Source organism: Rattus norvegicus, chromosome 5 (genome assembly GCF_036323735.1).
Source record: "Rattus norvegicus strain BN/NHsdMcwi chromosome 5, GRCr8, whole genome shotgun sequence".
NCBI classification, from domain to species: domain Eukaryota; kingdom Metazoa; phylum Chordata; class Mammalia; order Rodentia; family Muridae; genus Rattus; species Rattus norvegicus.
The window spans coordinates 108150556-108159271 of record NC_086023.1 but is presented as its reverse complement, the minus strand read 5'-3'; the positions used below and the strand labels follow the sequence as shown (position 1 = coordinate 108159271).

General features: G+C 42.1%; 1 non-coding gene and 1 pseudogene across 1 annotated transcript; one reads left to right on the top strand and one right to left on the bottom strand.

Moving 5' to 3' along the window:
* Window positions 1-3913: 3913 nt before the first annotated feature.
* LOC120103203 (U6 spliceosomal RNA) lies at window positions 3914-4022 on the bottom strand. The gene has a single exon (XR_005505297.1). It is a non-coding gene; the product is annotated as a U6 spliceosomal RNA (small nuclear RNA).
* Window positions 4023-7539: 3517 nt separating this feature from the next.
* Window positions 7540-8716, top strand: Ifna7l-ps1 (interferon, alpha 7 like, pseudogene 1; annotated as a pseudogene).

The window sequence follows — 8716 nt, the reverse complement described above, 5'->3', positions numbered from 1 at the left end:
GCTTCTACTTGTTTATTTATGTTTTCCTGTGTTTCTCTAAGGGAGTTCTTTATGTCTTTCTTGAAGTCCTCCATTATCATGATCAAATGTGATTTAAAATCTAGATCTTGCTTTTCTGGTGTGTTTGGATATTCAGTGTTTGCTCTGGTGGGAGAATTGGGCTCTGATGGTGCCATGCAGTCTTGGTTTCTTTTGCTTGGCTTCCTGAGCTTGCCTCTTGCCATCAGATTGTCTCTAGTGTTACCTTGTTCTTCTATTTCTGACAGTGGCTAGACAGTCCTATAGGCCTGTGTGTCAGGAGTGCTATAGACCTGTTTTCCTGTTCTTTTTCAGCCAGTTATGGGAACAGAGTGTTCTGCTTTCAGGCTTGTAGTCTTTCCTGTCTACTGTTCTTCATCCGTTCCTGTGGGCGTGTGTCCTGAGTCAACCAGGCAGGTCTCTTGGAGCAGAAATGTTGGTCTTACCTCTGGTCCCAGGCCTGAAGTTGCTCCTGGGCGGCTGCATTTCACCTCTCCTTGAGGGTTGCAACCAGAATGACCTGCCCCTCCTTTTCTTGGGAACCTGTGCACAGGGATCCCAGACGGCGTTTTTTCCTCTAGAGTCAGTAATGTTGGCAGAGTGTAGTCTCTTCTGGCTTCCCAGGTGTGTCTGCCCCTCTGAAGGTTTAGCTCTCCCTCCCACGGGATTTGGGTGCAGGGAGCTGTTGAATGGGTCCCTTCAGATCCGGGCAGTGTCTGCACTGCAGGGGACCTGCCGCTTTAATGCCCCTATCTTCCTGTTCCCAGAGGCCCTATAAAGTTTCCTCTTGGGCCAGGGATGTGGGCAAGGGTGGGCAGTATTGGAGGTCTCTCCAGCTCTGCAGTCTCAGGAGTGCCCACCTGTCTGGGCGGTGAACTCTCTCTCACAAGCGGTTTGGGAGCAGGGAGATGGTGTCAGTGAGGTCCGGGCTCAGCTAAAAACTGGAAGTGTCCGGTACCTCTCCCACTCCTTCTTAAAAGGGGAAAAATTACCCATAGGAGGAGATATGGAAGCAAAGATTAGAGTAGCGACTCAAGCAATGGCCATTCAGAGCCTAACCCACATGTGGCCTATATATATACAGCCACCAAAACTAGGTAAGAGTGATGAAGCTAAAAATGCATGCCGAAATGGACTGGATATAGATCTCTCCTGAGAGACACATCCAGAGCATGTCCAATACAGAGGTCAATGCTAGCAATAAACCACCAAACTGAGAATAGGAGCCCCTTATGGGGAATTAGAGGAAGTACTGAAAGAGGTGAAGGAGCTTGCAACCCCATAAAAACAACAATGCCAACCTACCAGAGCTTCAAGGGACTAAACCACTACCGAAAGTCTACACATAGCCTGACCCAGGGCTCCAACTGCCTATGTAGCAGAGAATAGCCTTGTTGGGGCACCAGTGGAAGGGGATGCCCTTGGTCCTTCCAAGGGTGAACCCCAAGTGCAGAGGTATATGTGAGGGGCATTAAGGGGAATGTACAGGAGGAATACCTGTATGTGGGAGGGGGAGGGGAAGGAATGGGGCTTATGGACAGGAAACCAGGAAAGGGAATAACATTTGAAATGTTAGTAAAAAATATATCTAATGAAAATATATATAAAAAATAAATAAGGCTGCTATGAACATAGTGGAGCATGTGTCTTTGTTGTATATTTGATCATCTTTTGGGTATTTGCCCAGGAGAGGTATAGCTGGGTTCTCAGATAGTGCAATTTCCAATTTTCGGAGGAAACTCCAGATTGATTTTCAGAGTGATTATACCATTTTGAAATCTCACCAACAACAGAGGAGTGTTCCTCTTTCTCTACATCCTCGCCAGCATCTGCTGTCTCCTGAGTTAGATTGCAGGGAGACAAATAGCCCTATTAAAAAATGGAGTTCAGAGCTAAACAAAGAATTCGCAGCTGAGGAATGCCAAATGGCTGAGCAACACCTAAAGAAATGTTCAACATCCTTAGCCATAATGGAAATGCAAATCAAAACAATCCTGAGATTTCACCTCACACAAGTGAGAATGGCTAAGATCAAAAACTCAGGTGACAGCAAATGCTGGCGAGGATGTGGAGTAAGAGGAACACTCCTCCATTATTGGTGGGATTGCAGACTGGTACAATCATTCTGGAAAGCAGTCTGGAGATTCCTCAGAAAATTGGACATTGAACTACCTGAAGACCCAGCTATACCTCTCTTGGGCATATACCCAAAAGATGCCCTAACATATAACAAAGACACATGCTCCACTATATTCATAGCAGCCTTATTTATAATAGCCAGAAGCTGGAAAGAACCCAGATGCCCTTCAACAGAGGAATGGATACAGAAAATGTAGTACATCTACACAATGGAATATTACTAAGCTATCAAAAACAATGACTTTATGAAATTCATAGGCAAATGGATGGAACTGGAAAATATCATCCTGAGTGAGGTAACCCAATCACAGAAAAACACACATGGTATGCACTCATTGATAAGTGGATATTACCCCAAATTCTTGAATTGCCTTAGATGCACAGAACACATGAAATTCAAGCAGGATGACCAAAATGTCGATGCTTTACTCCTTCTTTAAAAGGGGATCAAGAATACCCTTCGGAGGGAATAGGGAGGCAAAGTTTAGAACAGAGGCAGAAGGAACATCCATTCAGAGCCTGCCCCACATGTGGCCCATACTTATACAGTCACCCAATTAGATAAGATGGATGAAGCAAAGAAGTGCAGGCCGACAGGAACTGGATGTAGATCTCTCCTGAGAGACACAGCCAGAATACAGCAAATACAGAGGCGAATGCCAGCAGCAAACCACTGAACTGAGAATGGGACCCCCGTTGAAGGAATCAGAGAAAGGACTGGAAGAGCTTGAAGGGGCTCAAGACCCCATATGAACAACAGTGCCAAGCAACCAGAGTTTCCAGGGACTAAGCCACTACCCAAAGACTATACATGGACTGACCCTGGGCTCCAACCTCATAGCTAACAATGAATAGCCTAGTAAGAGTACCAGTGGAAGGGAAGTCCTTGGTCCTGTCAAGACTGAACCCCAGTGAACATGATTGTTGGGGGGAGGGTGGTAATGGGGGGAGGATGGGGAGGGGAACACCCATATAGAAGGGGAGTGGGATGGGTTAGGGGGATTTTGTCCTGGAAACCGGGAAGGGGAATAACAATCGAAATGTAAATAAGAAATCCTCAAGTTAATAAAGATTAAAAAAAAAGAAAAGGAGGACACAGAAACAGCTTAATGAAGTGAAGCAGTCAACTTCAATGCTGTGGCCAACATCTAGTCAAATTAGTGAACTGAAAGTCAATATGAGTCACTCTCAAGTCATCAGGCCGAGATTGATAGATAGTATTTGACACCCAACACTGTCTTCCATATACACTTGCATGTGCACATGCCAGCACATCTAAATACACATACACACATACACACTCACACACAAACACACACACCCAGAAGAATTTTATTGTTTGATGAAGAGAACCTGAGTTGAGCCCTAGATGGCCACCACCGTCTCTCTATGCTATGATTCTGGGTAAAGCTAACAATTCCAGTTCTGGATAAGTATTTCAATGGAGTATTCCTGAAAGTCATGGAACCTAGTTACTGCAAATCCCTAGCTGCTTTGAGGAGATGTTGATAAACTAGAACTGCTTCTGTTATATTTGATAGAAACATTTTTACGTTTAATTCATTTTTATTTATAGGAGTATACTGCAGCTGTCTTCAGACACACCAGAAGAGGGCACCAGATCTCATTACATATGGTTGTGAGCCACTTGCTAGGAATTGAACTCAGGATCTCTGGAAGAGAAGCCAGTGTTCTCAACCGCTGAGCCATGTCTCCAGCCCTGATAGAAACATTTTTAATGGGTATTGGACCACACCACAGTATTATGTGTATAAGGATAAATCTTTCCTCATCCTTGTGCAGGGGCCATGCTAATCTTCTCTGTATCATTCCAATTTTAGTATATGTGCTGCTGAAGCGAGCACAGGATAAATCTTTCAAGTTAACAAATATGAGTATAAAACTAGGTAATATTTTAGCAGCACCCACAACAGCTCTGGAGGACTATTTAAATATCATGCACAGTCATAAGCCTGGTCATCTCCACGCTGCCTGAGGAGTGTGATTCTTCCACGTGGTTCTCACGTGGAAAGTGAGTATGCAGTGTGGGACCAGAGGAAAAGCACCGATCTACTCTGTATTTGTGAGCACAGACAGGCAGGCTAGCTCTTACGAATGATCATGTTTTGATATCAGATAACTATTATGTTTCTAAAATCAATGTTACATGTACCTGAGTAATGGCATCCTTTGTCACACTGAAGGCTTTTAGCTTCTGGATGTCTCAGTTCGGGACTGTTGGTCTTGGTGCTTCTGTTTTAGCATTCTGTGCAGAAAGTCCTTGCACTTGCCAATGAGTTGAAGCCTATTCACCACTTTCTTTTCTACCTGATGCATTGTCTCTCTTAATATATCAAGATCCTTTACCCTATGCTGCTGAATTTTACATGATGATGAGTATGCTTCTATTTTCATTCTTCTACATGAAATCATCTAGTTGGATATGAACCATATTTTGAAGATGACCTCTTTATCCAGTATATAGTTTCATACTCTTTGCTAATTATGAGATGTTTTTATATGTGAGGTCTTATATTTGGGTATTAATTTCTGTTTCTTAGACCAAACATCTCTTTTTATATAAAATTCATGCCATTTTTACCATTATTCTCTGTAATATATTTTGAGATAGAGGATGGTGTACCTGCACCATTTCTTTTATTTTTCAGTATTGCTGTAGACCCTATACTCACTTTATGAATAATAAAGTTAATTTTAATTAACAGCAACATATGATTTTTATATTGTGTTAGATTATAAAATGCCTATGCACACATGCCTGTGCATTCCAATTTGCATGTATATCCAGTAGGATCATATATCAATCAATGTCAGGATTATACCTGAGTCACTGTCTACCTCAATTTCTGTGACAGGGTCTCTCACTTAAGCAAGGGCTCAGCTTTGCAGCCAGCCAGACTGGCCTGTGAGCTTGTGATGGCTGTTCTTGGATGTCAACCTGACTACTTGTGGAATTGACAGAAAACCCAAACTGTAGGCACACACATGTGAGCTAGTTTTGCTTATCTTGGAGTAGGAAAATCTACTTCTAATCAGGATCTTTAAGATGGGAGGACAGAACATTAATCTGTATCTTTGAGTTGGGAAAACTCACCTCCACTCTGAGCCAGGCCTTCTGCTAGAAGCCTATGTAAGTACATGAAGGAAGGAAGTGTTTGCTATTTTCTTGTGTGTTCTCCAGTTGCTATTAAGTTCATTCCTTCGCTGGTATTAGAGCCTATTTGTGTTGGATTACAGCATACACTGAATACCAGCTAAGAAATATACCCTTGTAAAGTGAGTAATTACTGCATTCTTAGACCTTTCATACACAGGCACCAGTTTTCTGATTACCTTAGTTTATGTGTCCTTCTAATACCTCACATATATGTAAATATATATCGTATATCTAATATGTTTATATGTACATATATTACATCTATTGAGAGAGAAAAAGTGAGAGAAAGAGAGTGTGTGTCTTTTGATAAATTCTGTTACTCTAAAGTACACTGATGAAAACAGTGGTCCAGGTACATGTCTATGTCCCCTTGTACAGATTTCAGGCACGTACTCATATACTGGGTTTTATAGGAATTCTGGGAAACAAACTAGTAATTTCTGTATTTACTGAAAGTATGATCCTAACTTTCTGTCTTCCTACATGCTTTTTAAATTATTAAGTAAATTTCCATAAATTTAAAATATTTGTGTTTATAAAAAGTACTAGCCATACTGTCATTCAAAAAACAGAGGTGACAAGTAATGGCATTGGTGTTGAAATGAATAAAAGGGAGATTGCACTGTTCCCTTAAGGAAATACAATAAGTAAAGCAAAGAGTTTCTGATTCTTCAGTTTATTGCGAAAGAATAAGGAAATATGACTAGTCACGCTTGATTTTTCAACTCTGTGAAATGACACAAAGAGAAAAGAAGGAACATGAGGGTCTCCACGCAGACACTGTGGTGTGAGTGCTGGTCAGTCGGTACTATGATTTAACCTGGATTTCTTTTGTCAGGTGCATTAGAGTCAAGAATCTTCAAGGGCCTGGTAGATTTTTAGAGGAAAAACAATATGCTGAAGTGTTTGAAAAAGATTTGAATGGAATAGACAGAGACACAAGCAGTTACAAGATCATGTACAAATATAGCAAATAAAATCAGAAAAATCCTCGATGCATGTCAGAGAAAATCAATGAAGAGGTGCTATAAAGACAGAGAAGAAATCTGAGAATTGAAGAATTCAGTAAGTCAAAGGAAAATACGGGGAGAGGTTCATGGCACAAACACAGAGTTATGAGTTGCCTTTGTCACAAATGAGTGGGTGTATGAATGTGTCATCGTGAGTACATGTGTTTGCATATGTGTGTGTCTGTGAGCCAGTGTGTGTGTGTGTGTGTGTGTGTGAGAGAGAGAGAGAGAGAGAGAGAGAGAGAGAGAGAGACAGAGGCAGAGAGAGAGACAGAGAGAGACAGAGAGAGAGAGACAGAGGCAGAGAGAGAGACAGAGAGAGGGGAGAGAGAAAGAGAGACAGAGAGAGAGACAGAGTGAGACAGAGAGAGAGACAGAGGCAGAGAGAGAGACAGAGAGAGAGAGGAGAGAGAAACAGAGACAGAGAGAGAGACAGAGTGAGACAGAGAGAGAGAGACAGAGGCAGAGAGAGAGACAGAGAGAGACAGACACAGAGAGAGAGAGACAGAGAGAGAGACAGAGAGAGAGGAGAGAGAAAGAGAGACAGAGAGAGAGACAGAGTGAGACAGAGAGAGAGACAGAGGCAGAGAGAGAGACAGAGAGAGACAGAGAGAGGCAGAGAGAGAGACAGAGAGAGACAGAGAGACAGACAGAGAGACAGAGAGAGAGACAGAGAGAGAGACAGAGGCAGAGAGAGAGACAGACAGAGAGAGACAGAGAGAGACAGAGAGAGAGAGAGAGAGAGGAGAGGGATAGAGAGACAGAGACAGAGACACAAAGAAAGAACGAGGAAGCTTACAGCATAATGAATGCTGTCATGCATATCCCCTACCAGGCTTGCTTCACTATGCTAACCTACAGGAATCGGATTGCACTCATCAAACCTCAACAACAAGCCTTTTTACAGAATGTGTCCCACTGTTTATATAAGTTTATATTATACATACTGAAGGCACTTGAAGAACTTAATTTTAGTACTTGACCTGTTCGAAAAATTTTAAAGTATACCATTATTTCAATATATTTTGATTTAGAAATTTTCCCCACAAACCTTATATCATAATTTAAATATATATGTGAATGATATGCATAAAATAAAATTAATTGTAAATTTAACTATAATAACTTTTATAAGATCCTTTTACAAAAAATAGTATTCCAAATAGATGTGTACATTTCAAACAAACACTTTTTATCTATGGTATAAGAATTAGTGAAAATTCTAATTATAAAATGAAAACCTACAAAACAACATTCAGAGAGTAGCAGAGAAAGAGAAGGCAATGAGGAAAACCAAAATGAATTAGAAAAAATGCCCAGACATAAGAAGAGACTGTGCTGGGTTGGGGATTTAGCTCAGTGGTAGAGCGCTTGCCTAGCAAGCACAAGGCCCTGGGTTTGGTCCCCAGCTCCGAAAAAAAAAAAAAAGAAAAAAAAAAGAAAAGAAAAAAAGAAGAGACTGTGCTAAAGAAAGTGAAAAGACAATGGAAAGTAAGGGGAGGGCATTCAGAAAATAAAAATTAGTGTTTCCCCTGTTTAAGACAAATCCACCAGGATGGTCTTCAGAGAACCTAGAGGGGAAGGTTCAGGACCACATAGCCTAGAGGACCAGCAGCATCTGCACGATTCACAAATGGCTAGGCCCTGTGCTTTCCTGATGGCCCTGATGCTGATGAGTTACTGGTCAACCTGCTGTCTAGGATGTGACCTGCTTCAGCGACAAAACCTCAAGAACAAGAGAGCCTTCACACTCCTGGCTCAAATGAGAAGACTCTCCCCTGTCTCCTGCCTGAAGGACAGAAAGGACTTTGGATTCCCCATGGAGAAAGTGGATACACAGCAGATCCAGAAGGCTCAAGCCATCCCTGTCCTGCATGAGCTGACTCAGCAGGTCCTAAATATCTTCACATCAAAGGAATCATCTGCTGTGGGATGCAGCCCTCCTAGACACATTTCACAATGATCTGAACCTGCAGCTCAATGTCCTGCAAGGCTGCCTGATACAGCAGGTGGGAATGCAGGAACGTGCTGCCCTGACCCAGGAAGACTCACAGTTAGTTGTGAAGAAATACTTCCACAGGATCACTGTCTACCTGAGAGAGAAGAAACACAGTCCCTGTGCCTGGGAAGTGGTCAGAGCAGAAGTATGGAGAGCCCTGTCTTCCTCAGACAAGTTGCTGGCAAGACTGAGTGAGGAGACAGAGTGAATCCTGAGACAGAGTGAAGAGGATTCTCCTGGAATAAGATGCCACACCTCACTGTCACAATCAGATATCTCAAAAATGTTACTCATTTTTACATGAATTGAAAAAAATTGCCTAGCTGTTTCAGAAGTCATTAACAATGCTCTCTCTGCAAAGGCAATTGTTCT